Source organism: Camellia sinensis, chromosome 10 (assembly GCF_055761805.1).
Source record: "Camellia sinensis isolate YWXY chromosome 10, ASM5576180v1, whole genome shotgun sequence".
NCBI lineage: Eukaryota > Viridiplantae > Streptophyta > Magnoliopsida > Ericales > Theaceae > Camellia > Camellia sinensis.
The window spans coordinates 131146795-131160468 of NC_138970.1; the positions used below are offsets into that span (position 1 = coordinate 131146795).

The 13674-nt window shown below is 36.0% G+C and overlaps 1 long non-coding RNA gene across 1 annotated transcript; it reads right to left on the reverse strand.

Annotated features, from left to right (window-relative positions):
- Positions 1-251: 251 nt before the first annotated feature.
- On the reverse strand, positions 252-3785 carry LOC145801315 (uncharacterized). The gene is made up of 4 exons (XR_014342613.1): positions 3421-3785; positions 3244-3290; positions 3110-3157; positions 252-863 (listed from the first exon to the last, which is right to left on the reverse strand). It is a non-coding gene; the product is annotated as an uncharacterized LOC145801315 (long non-coding RNA).
- Between the last annotated feature and the right edge of the window lie 9889 nt (positions 3786-13674).

Below are 13674 nucleotides of genomic sequence, written 5' to 3' on the forward strand. Positions count from 1 at the left end.
ATAGACTATTTGTATACGGTCCGGATCGGTTTCAATCCGGAACTGTGGGATTCAATCCGGAACCAATCCGTTAACTACGGATTTTTAATTTTTCAATCCGGAACCGAACCACAGATTCAAAAAACCAATCCAAACCTACTGTATTGGACTGGACTGGATCGGATTACGAATTTCACGGATTCCTTGCTCAGCCCTAAAGCGCATATACAGCATAATATTTGACCTCAGACATAACTCAAAAGAATAGCAAAGATGAAAAAATTTACTGATACTAAGCATTTACATATGTGATCTAGTAAATGCACCCTTTCCAGCTTGTACTAAAACACAAGTAAGCAACATTTCAAAAACAAAAAAAAAATTACAAGATAAAAAACTAAAAATTGTCAAGAATTTCCTAGTGTAAATCACAATGAATTTCCCTGAAATACAAATATTTACACACCCAAAACAAAAAAAAAAAAAAAAGTGAAAGAAATTCAAGGTTACCTCCAAGGGAAATGAGGCTATAGGAATTTCATTAGAACCTCTTCCACATCATTGGATGCAACAATACTAGGGTAAGGATGGGGAGTCTGGTCATGGTTCCTCCTCTCATTAGCACCAAAAACATCACTATTACTATCTCGGAAAAGTTGTGAAGTTGTTTCTCGAGTAAATGTGGTCACAAGAGATAATTTCTCCAATAGTTGAATTGAAATATCTTGAGCAGGATCCTGAACTTAAGCCTGGCAGCTCCATCAAAAGTACCTACTTCAGTCCTCTCTTGATTTTCATATGAGGGGGGCCCACCATCTGAGATAGGTGAAGATGGCGCAGTTGCAACAGCAACAGCCCTAGGCAACTCCAAAGAGGACAAAGTTCTGTCCAAGAAAACAAAACAAAACAAAACTACATAGTTCAAACAATCAAGAGAAGGCATTAAATATCATGATAAATGAATTTATTACGAACGCTCAAGGCAATGAAAAAACATCAAACAACAGTTCAAATAGAGAAACATGCAGTAAACAACTTCACCCGATCTCCTACTAGAATAAATGACAAAAAGAAAAGACTGTTTTTGTAACTTTAACAGAAGCAAGAAATGCTGAAAGCAAGACAGCTCAATATTTGCATGTAAACAGGAAAAATGAACTTCAATCCACAAAGAAAAAAGGCACTATTTGCTTCAGATAAGCTGACCATGTGACAGGAATGACCCTTTGGTAATTATAATATATTTACAAATTTGGGTTAGTCAAAATAAATTTTAGTTTTCAACAAGTGATCCCCAGTTCATCCACAGCCCCAATCCTATAGAGTGACCCTGAAAAATGTTTTGAAACCTAAACCATTGGTTAAACCAAAAAAGGGACCTGGTCAAGGGTCCCTGGTTCCACACCGTCGGGTTCCACCAGAATTGAACCGTGCATCATAATTACCCTACAAATATATTAAAAATTACTTAAATAATAACATAAGTATAAAGATGCATTCATTTTTTTTTTCTTTTATATTGATATATTGTTTTTTAAATAGTTAATTATACTTGTGCTTGAAAGAAAATGCAATGGATATAATAAATAATATACGTTAGCCATGGTGATTTAGTGGTAAAGTGAACAAGTAATCATAAATGAGGTGTTGTGTTCGAGACCCATAACAGTGATTTTTGCAATGCCTGAACCAAGTACATTGGAAACTCTTAGGTTCGGTCAGTTTACTTAAACCGACACCAATTCATGCGGTTAGCCAGTTTAACTATAGGTTTTGCCAGTTGAATAAAAAGAAGCCAATTTTCAAATTAAAACGGGTTAGGGTTTATCCAGATCAAAACCTAGACCGATCAACAGGTCAACCGATCGACCTAGCCAGTTCAGTTTTAAAAGCATTGGCCTTGTAATATACCCTTCCTTATACTTGGTCTAGAATTATTATGACAGCAGCCAACTCCAATATAACCTCAACTTGGACACACTGAAGAATCCGGATGATGATGGGTCCTTGGTTATGCTACAGATTGTACAGTAATTGATTTGTCATCAGCTTATCATGTCAATTGCATAAAAAAGCAAAAGACAAGAAAAATGATTTAGGTAATTCAGTTCGCAACAAGAGTTTCATATTGTGTAGTAAAATGATTCACACTCCCTTTTTTTTGTCTTTTAACCTCTCACAGGGATAGTGTGAGGCAGAACAATAGTATATTAAAGATTATTTATCCTTAAAAATTGCTGAACAAAGCAAGGGACATTGCCCACACACAAGATAGATCTTTCTTTATCACAATAAATTCAAGTTTAAAATCACAAACAAACTTCTTAATTTCTGGACAATTAACAAACCAATGTGAACACTCAAAGAATTTGAAATCTCATAACTCAAAAACCAACATACAGATAAAAGAAATGCCACCCAAAGCTTTACCAGTTACTTTGGATGTGTTTCCATTATCAAAATTTTGTGAACTGAAATTAAAATGTCTCCATCTAAAATTTCACAACTAAATTTAGCTAAGTTTGGGCAGTTGTATTAACCTCATGCTCTTATTTTCTCTTGATGGTTTCTCGTTTATTTAAAACTAAAAACAATGTGATGGCTGCCTTTGCAAAGAGAGCAAAAGTAAAGACCTCTCACCCCTAAATATCAAGCTCCTAACCAAATAAGCTTGACCTCAACGCTTTAGCCCTGCCCATTCTCCTGCCTCTATTGCCGAGAATTCAAATTGATGATTTTGAGTAGTCTTAAAAGTAAAGGAATATATTCATATTAGTACAGGAATAGCATGTTGTTTGGACAGGACATTTTCCTCGAACCCATGGCTGTAGATTAAATTGAAGATTCCCCATTGTGCTAATATCCAACCTAAACAGAAAACCTTATTCTGAAAGCACCCAAACCTAATACTCAATTAGTTCTTATTGTTCTTCCACAAAATTTTCATCATCTTATTTTATATTCAAACCTTATTCTCATTCTTCTTAGAGTTTTAAGGAAGCTCTACAGAATTTAAATTAACACATCATCAATTTGAAAAACTTGCTAGTTCAAAATCAAAACTCTAAGAAATAACAAGTACCCACTTGACAACTTGTGAATTTCAGCAAAAAAGAATTGACCGACTCACCTGAGAGACATCATGGGCAATGTTGAGGCCTTCAATGTCAGTTTGGGGCTTCACAGACACAGTTAACTAATGAACATTAAAGAACAAAAAATCTTCAGTAGAATTTGAAATCAACAAGAAGGAAAAAGTTAAACCTGGATTTGAGATAAGAGAGGTGTATATTGATCCAATCTTTTGATTTCTGAGGGGAAAAAAATGGAAAATATAAACAAAAAAAGACATCAGAATCTTGAATTCATTGAGAGGAAAGTGAAGAAAATAAAGAAAGTGAAAAACAGAGGCGCAGAGAATGAGATGAGAGTGGGGTGTACCTCAAGGCTGAAGCAGGTGCAGAGTTCTGATCAGAGAAGATTGCCTGATCTTTCTCATCGCAATCAGCCCGTTCGAGCTCGCCATTCCGACGAGTCCGGCGGTGGTCCTTTGTAGGGTTAGGGTTTTGGAACCGACGACGAGAGTGGAGAAGACGAAGTAGACGACCGGTGAAGATCAGTGAAGAGAATAGGAGAAGAGAAAGAGGGCGGCGAAGGAGGAGGAGGTGGTGGCGGCGGCAGTGATGTCGCCGGTGGCGCCACCAGAGGAGACGACCAAGGAGGCGGGAGAGAGAGAGAGAGAGCGAGAGAGAGGCAATGAGGGGTTAGGGTTTAGACTCTGTAATATATACAAGCTTGGGGTGGTTTTGTATAAACATATATATTATATTTATTTATTTAAAATGTGTGATTAAAAAAAATATTATCACGTTTATTAAAAAAATTTATTTTAATAAAAGTGAGATATTTTTAATTTTTTTAAGTGATTTTTAATCACAAGTTAATTAGCTGTGTGATTACAAAAAAAATATATATATATATATATATAATCACATTTAATTGAAAAATGACATAAAAAAATAAATATTATCACACTTAATCAAATCAAGTGTGATTAAAATATCAATCTAATTTTTTTATTACACTTTCAATAAAAGTGAGATATTTTCATTAGGCAAAGTGTGATCCTTAACTGTTTCTATAGTAATGTTGCCATACAATAATTATGACAAGGGCAACAACCGGAGCCTTAGATTTTTCTTCTTTTCGCACAACTGTGGAAAAATTTACCGGCATGTGTTTTTAATTTCATGATCACATTTAATGAGCTTCAAACTAGTTTTTGTGGGTTTTATTTAGTTTTTAAACATGATCAAATCTATGCGCTAAAATTTACACTAGTTTTACATTGACACAGAGATTAATCGTTTTATTAATGTATTTAATTTTCTATATTATATTGACTTTGTAACTATGACACTTCTCCCTTGTTATGGTAAGCAATTCATGAAGCATATTCTCTCATATAATTAGTTATAGAGTTACTAACATAATTCATCAATTCATGAAGTATATTCTTTCATATAATTAGTTAGAGTCACTAACGTAATTCATAACGCAATGTGCTTTACTAATGGAAAATTACATAACATAATATCCAAGCTCTGTTCAACAAATCTAACCCAAAACCAATCTAAAGAACTAAGCTCATCTAACCTTAAATCTTATAGAAGTTGAGAATTGGAAATTGAAAACATGTAGATATAAATTTTTTGCACCGATCGTGTGTGGAATTTGCATGATTTTAGAAGCCAAAAAAAGGACGAGAAAAAATGGCTTTAAATATAGAATCTGTTGAAAACAGACACATAATGGCTGCAAAGGCATTGTAAAGGCATTGCAAGAGGCCGTTACATAATGGTGGTGGTCGGCGTTACTTGTGTGTTTTTTTGTCACACAGCTATAACAAGTCGCTGTCAACATTATGCTAAGAAGTATTTGAACAATCTCAAAAACAAAAAACTTTAACAAGTACCCATGCAAATAAAAGATGGATTTTGTTAACAAGTGTCCTAAAGACACTTGTTAAGAATGCATTGTAGCGATCCCAATTTCGATCCTTCTTTCATGTTTTGCCACTTCGTGTGGGTCGGTCGTGGATCGAGCTACCCGGTCAGCTCGTGGGGATCTAAGGGGCAGCGCCCCTTGGCAGATCCGAGGGCAGTGCCCTGACGGGGTCAAGGGGCAGCGCCCCCGAAGCGAAAATACAAAATGCATTCGAAGTTGCTTGTCCACTTGAGCGGCCGTTTATGCACTCGAGCAGAGAATGTTTAGTTTCAAAAGTTTGACCTGTCTACAAAAGTACTGGTTTAGTGTATTTGACGCTCGAGCGGGGCTTTCCACGCTCGAGTGGACCATGTTATATCAGTTAGTGAATCTGATATTTCATATCACTTTTTCAGTCCTCTCTCTCTCTAAAACTCTCCAAAATTCCAGATCGGGAGCTTCTCTCTCTAGAAGTCATCTTCTCTCTTTGATTTCTCCAAATCCATTGGGATTTAGACCTAAGTTCTTCTCCAAAGTTGGTTATCATCTCGAGGGCTTCATTGTGTGCGGTGAAGATCGAGTTTCGACACCGTTGATTTTGAGGGTTTTATCTCATTTCTTCTTCAAAACTTGAGGTAAGGATTTTCTTAGAGTTATATATATGTTTTTGCAAGATCTATATGATTTTCGAAATCATCTTTCGATAGCTTTGAAAATTGATTGTTGATTCAAGAAGTTGAGCGATTTTGAAAGTGGGTTTGTCTCTTGTTCTTTTAAAATGATCTTATGGGTTTTGATCTTCGTTGATTGAAGAAAAGATGATTTTGGAAAGTTTTCTTTCAAAAGATTTGAGTTGTATAGTTTTGGTGAGAAAACTTAGAATTTGGAGATTTTTTTTAAGAGACTGAAAATTCATAAATGATATTGTTATATTTATTTTGTGTATCAAAATAAATGGATATTTGAAAATTTTCTCATTTATATTTATATAAATGATAAATTTCAGGGAATATGAGAATTATTGTTCATTTTGGAAATTATTGTTCAAAACGTTGAAATAATCATGAAATGACAAATTGTTGAGGATACTTGAAAAGAGGGAATTGTGTTATTGGCATATCAATTCATTTGATTATATTAAATTTTGAAAGTTGATTTGAAAACTTGCATTGAGAAAAGAATGTTGAGAAACAAGTTTTCATGGAATGGTTTTGGGATAAATGCGTTATTAAGTCTTGATAGGTGGTGTAGATGATATTGAATAAGTTGGCCTGAAAGTCCGAGGTAAAAGACCGAAAACCCGCGCGGATAGGTGTCGAGTTTTCCGATTAATACCGGTAAAAATGACAAATTGGTAGCATTTGTATAGTCTACTTGCAGACACCGACCTAGGGATTACCAGAGTCGTATTTACCGCTCTTGAAATGAATTGTTAAGTTTTGAAAAATTGAAATTGCATGACATCATTGAGCATGATGGTTTTCAAATATGAAGATGTGTTTTTCTTTCAAAAGGGCATAGCATGGCATGTGCATTTCATCTCTTGAGACTTGTATTAAATGTATATACTTTGTTAAGAATTTCCTACGGGGTTTTATGCTCACCCTACGGGATTTTTGTGCAGGAAAAGATGTGGTGATGCCGCCTAACTAAATGCGAGGATATGTGTGTTGAGAGTACGAGACTCTCATTTTGCTGTGACTCTGTGTGTAAGCCAAGGGCTATATGTGTGTGGGTTTGAATAACCGTTTTGTGTAACCAGGCTCAAGCCTTAGAAACTTGTAAACCCTTAGGGGTATTTATTTGTTTATTTTCTTGTTGTTGGATTAATGTATTATTGCATGAAAAACTATTGTATTGTGTAATGTAAGTTTGGAGATATATATTCGGTTTTCCTTGAAAGAGCCATGATTGTTGTATTATCATTTGGGGTAGAAATTTGGGGCATTACATGCATTAACAACTAACTTTTACTTTGTTTTATAGAAAATAGTTAACCATAATTGGCAACCAAGCGGTATTTTTAAATATTTACGATTAGTTTACTAATGGGACAACTATACCCCTGTTTTAAACAAGGATTAATTATGTAGTACTTTTATGAATAATTAAAATATTATTTTTTTCATATATAAAATGAGATTTTTGAAAACAATTATAATGGATATTTTCTCTATAAAAAAAGTAAATTTTGTATATTATAATTTTAAAAAATCATTTCTAATCCGTAGATGGGAATATGAAAAGAAATTTCAATTATTGATTGGTAATGATTAAAATCAAATAAAAAATGAAATTTTCTTAGATATTAAAATAAAACTGCTTCCCACCTTTAATAATAATAATAAAATAAAAAGATTTTGTTGTTCACTTAATATTGAAAATAATTTAAATTAACACATAACATGATACTACTTATCACTGAGCTTACCTTTTGCTACAAAATATGGCCATCTACTTACCACTAGAACTGAGGGTGAAAATTTTAGACACACCACAATATCATGATTTGAATCGTATAAGAAATTAGCTGGTTAGGGTTTACTATTCTTAAATACAAATAAAAAAATGACATGACCCGATAATATAAATATTAAACGGGCCAAACTTACATAACATTAAGTTGATACAGATAACCTGTTTAATGATCATTACTTACTTTCATGTTATTTTTCACTAAGGGATGCTATGACACTTTGAATCTCTTATGTAACTCTATTTAACTCAATAAATACTTATGCACAATAAGATTTAAAGGCTAAAACAATTTTTTACTTTTTCAATTACGACACTTTGATCGGTATTCTTTTTGTCTAACAATGTTCTCAATGATAAAAACAAAATAAATGTGAAGTACGAAGATAATGAACGGGTGAGAAATGGAAGAGTTTAAAATGGTGGCTGTAAAAAGATAAAGAAAAAAAAAACAAGAAAAAGAAAGGAAGTGAGGGTATTTAAGTCACAATACCAACAAAAAGTTGTGTTTTAAAAGACATTTATTACTTTTCTCAATCTTTATAATAGTGGGGTAATTACGTTAATAAATAAATTCTTAACAAATGCACTTATTAACAAAAACACAAAAATAAATATATTACCTAAAACAAAGCTTTGGAACTTGAATTGCTTCTTACAGGAAACATGCTATTTTTTTTTTTACTGGGCTCTCTTTTTTTTCAATTGGAAAGATAGGGTAAAGTGGTTCAATCTAGTACAAAAATTCTCAAAGCAAAAATAATAATATATTTATTGTAAAGTCAATCTAACAAAAATAATAATGATATTATGGTATAGTTTTTGTAATAAAATAAAATAAATATGAAATCATTACATTGATCAGTATTCTTTTTGTCTAACAATGTTCTCAATGATAAAAACAAAATAAATGTGAAGTACGAAGATAATGAAAGGGTGAGAAATGAAATAGTTTGAAAAGGTGGATGTAAAAAGATAAAAGAGAGAGAGAAAAAAAAGAAGAAGAAACGAAGTGAGGGTATTTAAGTCACAATATGAACAAAAAGTTGTGTTTTAAAAGACATTTATTACTTTTCTCAATCGTTATAATAGTGGGGTAATTAAGTTAATAAATAAATTCTTATCAAAAACATATAAAAATAAATATGTTACCTGAAACAAAGCTTTGGAACTTGCATTGCTTCTTACAGGAAACATGCTATTTTTCTTTACTAAGCTCCCTTGTTTTTCAACTGGAAAGATAGGGTAAACTGGTTCAATCTCGTAGAAAAATTCTCAAAGCAAAACTTTCAATATTTTGAAACTACGTTAATATATGATGGAGAGTGGGAAGGATAGCAAAAGTAAGTAGAACAAAAGAGGGGAAAGAAGCCTGAATGGGAAAAAGTATATTCCATGCCAAAAATGCTAGGTTGAGATGATAAGGTAAAAGCCCTAGATAAAAAAGATCATGTTAGACTTCTTTTTGTGCACCATGGGAGGTCGGAGCTATGGTGAATCTAGAGGCATTTATTCGATTTGTAGAAATGCCTTGCACCATTGCGGTTAATATGTAATGTCATAGTTTTTTATATTTTTGTTTTTATTTATATATTATTTTTTATTATTTATGTAACATGTTAAATTCTTTTAATAGGTTTTTTGGAATAATTCTGTCACGACTCCAAACCGCCCCTAGTAGTTTGGTGCCGTGATGGCCAGTAATCTGAGATTACCGAAGGCCAACTTACAAAATTTACACACAATCAGAGTATAATTACATAGGGCTCACAAGTGCGGAAGCAATAATTTAAAATGCAAGTGGTCCATAAGAGCAGTGCATAAGTCAAATGAAATAGCAACCATCTTCATATGGGTTACAACTTAATTACAAACGAAGCAGAGTACAAAATTACATCTTACATATTAACGAAGGGATTCACAGGCCGACATAACAATCATACAAGACACACATCTTGATCAAAAGGCTTCTCAAGCCGACGTATGCAACATACAAGTATTACAAATCGAGAAGCATGATTTTCAAGACTGCCGACGTAAATACAGGTCAAGCCGACATAATCAAAATCCAAAATAAGCTCCAGAATCTCATCTAGGCATCACCGCCTTCTTGTTCATCACCTACATATATATAGAGAGGGTGAGCTTGGATACTCAGTGAATGGTACAAATAATAAAGGGGTTCGCATGAATAATAGCTGAAGTCCGTTAAAACAATACAGGTCAAACTCTAGATAACAAGGGATGGACCTCGTCCATCTAACAAATCTTCAAAGCTTCAAGGAATACTGCCTAGCATCACATATTACAAATGGTAAAATTCCGGCAAACATATCCACGAGGTAAACCGTCAGTGGCAAAACAAGACAAAGCAAGAGAGGCATCTCAAACAAGGGTGCTACAAAGTTTAGAGTCCTCTAGCACAAGGGACCTATGTTACAAAGGCCCGTAGCCTTTTAACACGAGAGTGCTGCGAAAGTCTAGAGTCCTCCGGCACAAGGGACTTTCAAGACAAGATGTGCTGCGAAAGTTTAGAGTCCTCCAGCATGAAGGACTTCAAAAATGAGATGTGCTGCAAAAGTTTAGAGTCCTCCAGCACAAGGGACTTTCAAACGAGATGTGCTGCGAAAGTTTAGAGTCCTCCAGCACAAGGGACTTTCCGAGAAGGTCATCAAGACAAGATCATACTTGATATACAAAACAGGGACAATTATTCATGCTTAACAAACACTTTCAAAACAAAGCAAAGCAAAGTCTTTATCAAAACGTATAACATAGCTTTATTAAAAATACCACTCACTTAGTTCGTCAAACGTCGGGGTCGAGGCAAGTCCCAGTCCTACAAACACATGGCAAAGTCTATTGAATGCACTTCTCAAAACAAGTCTAGCACGCATGCAAATGACCTCGGCATTCTTCAAAAACTATGTCAAACCAAGTCAAAACACAGTTTCTTATCTTTGGAAAAACAAGTTGGGCAACCTCCAGGTCTAGGCCGAAATCCCACACCTCCTTGCCGAGGTGTGGCCTCGATGGCCACATTCAAAAGCGAAGTCGGGAAAATCTGGGTTTCCCTCTTGATAAACATAAAGAACATGAACATGAGGAAAATGAATGCAAAGATCAAAACTTGCTATTACAAAAGCTGAGCTTTTAGGCTATAATTTCAAAAACATAGACCTGGGTACCCATACTCAAAGATCTTATCAAAACAAACACAAAGACATGAGCCTTAATGCAAACTTTCGGATCAAACGAGGCTTTTCTTCAAAAACACATGAAAACCATTTTCTCTTTCTAAAACCAACTTTAAATCGATGTATGGTGTGCGGAACAGGTTTGATCGTGCAATGCAGCTAGATGATCAATAAGAACAACAAGAATAGGTTACGATTCTAACCTCAAAACTCAAATCTAACGGTTCAAGCTCCAACGATCAAGCTTGGAAGTTCACTCTCTCTAGCTTAACTTCCCCTCCTTCTTCCTAGAGTTTCTCTCTCTAAAAGGCAAGATTTGATACAAAATGATATGTTTCTCACGACAATCACTGACTTAATCCCTCTGCCGGGACACGTGGCATCGGCTGATTGGCTCTACTCGAAAAAGTGACTGACTTGACAAGACAAGACCAAGACAAAGTGTATTCAGCAAGCTAAACGGCAAGAGTACTCCGGCAAGTGTTGATCTCGGCTAAGGACAAAGCTTTGGCAAGTAGGGTAACAATGACATCGGCTTGGAAGGACAACACTTGACTAAGTTGTGCCGCACCTTGGCCTAGATGTGCCACACCTCGGTCTAGGTCATACCGTTCCAGGAACAAAATCACTCATGCGAGGATCAAGGATCTAGAACGCCTAGATATTAACATCTCGGCCCAGATGATGCACATCTCGGCCTAGGCGACGCGCACCTCGGCCTAGATGGTGACATCTCGGCCAATATGCCAGGGTGAAGATGGAGGTCAACCAAAGGGGTTTCAAGATAGTTCTAAGTGATAAAGGTCTCAAAGGTGTCTAGGCTTAAGATGACCTCGGCAACACACCAGACAAGAACAAAGCATGCAAGCAATCATTCAAGCAAAACAAGACAAGATTTGCAAATGCACATATTAAAACAAGATCATCCATAAATGTATGCAAGTATGACTAAGTTAAAGTGAGGGTTGTTACATCCTACCCCCCTTAAAGAAGTTTGGTCCCCAACTTGAGTTACCTTGTTCCAAAAACAATTCTGCATGTCGGACTTTCATTTCCTCTTCCATTTCCCATGTAGCATCTTCTCCGTAATGCTCTTTCCATTCAACTTTCACCGTTGGTATCGACTTGCTTCTCAACTGTTTCACCTGCCTATCGACAATCCGTATCGGCTTCTCTTCGTAGCCTAAATCTTCATTAATTAGAATTCCAAAATAGTCGATCACATGTAGCGGATCTCGAATATACTTCCTCAACATCGAAACATGAAATACATTATGGACTTGGCTCAATCCTGGCGGCAAAGCAAGTCTGTAGGCAGCGAGGTTAATCTTCTCAAGAATTTCAAAAGGCCCGATGTAACGGGGTTCTAACTTACCCTTCTTTCCAAATCTTGTAACTCCTTTTATCGGCGAAATCTTTAGGAACACGTGGTCCCCGACTTCAAATTCCAACTCTCTTCTTCTCTGGTCGGCATAACTCTTCTGTCGACTCTGTGCGGTTTTGATTCTTTGCTGGACGAGCTTAATCTTCTCGGTTGTTACTTGAATTAAGTCGGGATCAAGCAGAGCTTTGTCTCCTACCTCGGTCCAATATATCGGCGACCTGTACTTCCTTCCATACAGTGCCTCATACGGCGCCATGCCAATGCTAGCTTGATAGCTGTTGTTGTAAGTAAATTCTATCAAAGGCAAATGTACTCCCCAACTTCCTTGGAGGTCCAATACACATAGTCTAAGCATATCTTCAAGTGTCTGAATCGTCCTCTCTGTTTGCCCATCAGTCTGGGGATGAAAAGCTGTGCTAAACCTCAACTCGGCTCCGAAAGCTCTTTGTAGGCTCTGCCAGAATCTGGAAACCAACTTTGGATCTCGGTCTGACACAATTGACATCGGCACTCCATGAAGTCTAACAATCTTATTCACATACAACAAAGCAAGTTTATCGGCGTTGAAGGTGGTCCTAACAGGCAAGAAGTGTGCTGACTTAGTTAGTCTATCCGCAACAACCCAAATCGAATCCATACCCTTTTGTGTCTTCGGCAAACTAACCACAAAGTCCATGGAGATGTGCTCCCATTTCCACTCAAGAATCGGTAAAGGTTGAAGAAGTCCTGCTGGCCTTTGATGTTCTGCTTTCACTTGTTGACAGTACAGACACTGCGACACGAACTTGGCTATTTCTCCTTTCATGTTCGGCCACCAAAACGTCTGCTTCACATCCTGATACATCTTGGTGTTCCCAGGGTGGATAGCAAACTTGGAACCATGAGCTTCCTGCAGAATTTTTCTTTTCAACTCTGGGATGTCGGCTACACACAACCTCCCTTCAAACTTGAGCACTTGATTCTCTATGGCGTACCCTGATCTCGGCTTTGCGATAATCTCATCGGCTACTTTCTTGAAGAATTCATCCTTCACCTAATAGAGTTCAAATTTCCGTTATGGGTGCTTCATACACTATTATGTTTTTTATTTCCAATTCAGCACTAGAGGAATTATGAGAGTATTATAATAACCCTCTTTTTCCACCCAAAAGGCATGCAACCACTTCTCCATCTAATAATCCATTAGGAGAGGAAAAAAAAAACCTTAACCTATGCATCCCAATCGCATGATACATATACCTTCATTTTTAATTCTAGTCCTTAAAACTCCAAAGAAGCAAGAGAACTGGAATAGCCATGTAAGATATAGCATAGTACAAATGTAGTTTATGAGGAATTCTAATATGGTTATTATAGCCAACAGTCAAATTGCAAATGAGTAAGATAAGATAGGATGTAAAGCAAACTTACAGCACTAGGCCATGGTCACTACGGAAGTCTAAAGGCCAATCAACTATATAACTATCATGACATACAAGGGAAGCCATAAAGCTACCTAGGTCTTTTTTAGTGCCCTGCTTAGAAACTTTGAACTTGTAGCAACGAATTTTGGTGTGTTCCATCCGTCGTCCCTCGATCTCATCCAAGGTGAGAAGATAGAACTCCTTTCCACTTAAATGAAGCAATCTTTCAAGTTTAGGATCATAAGTTTTG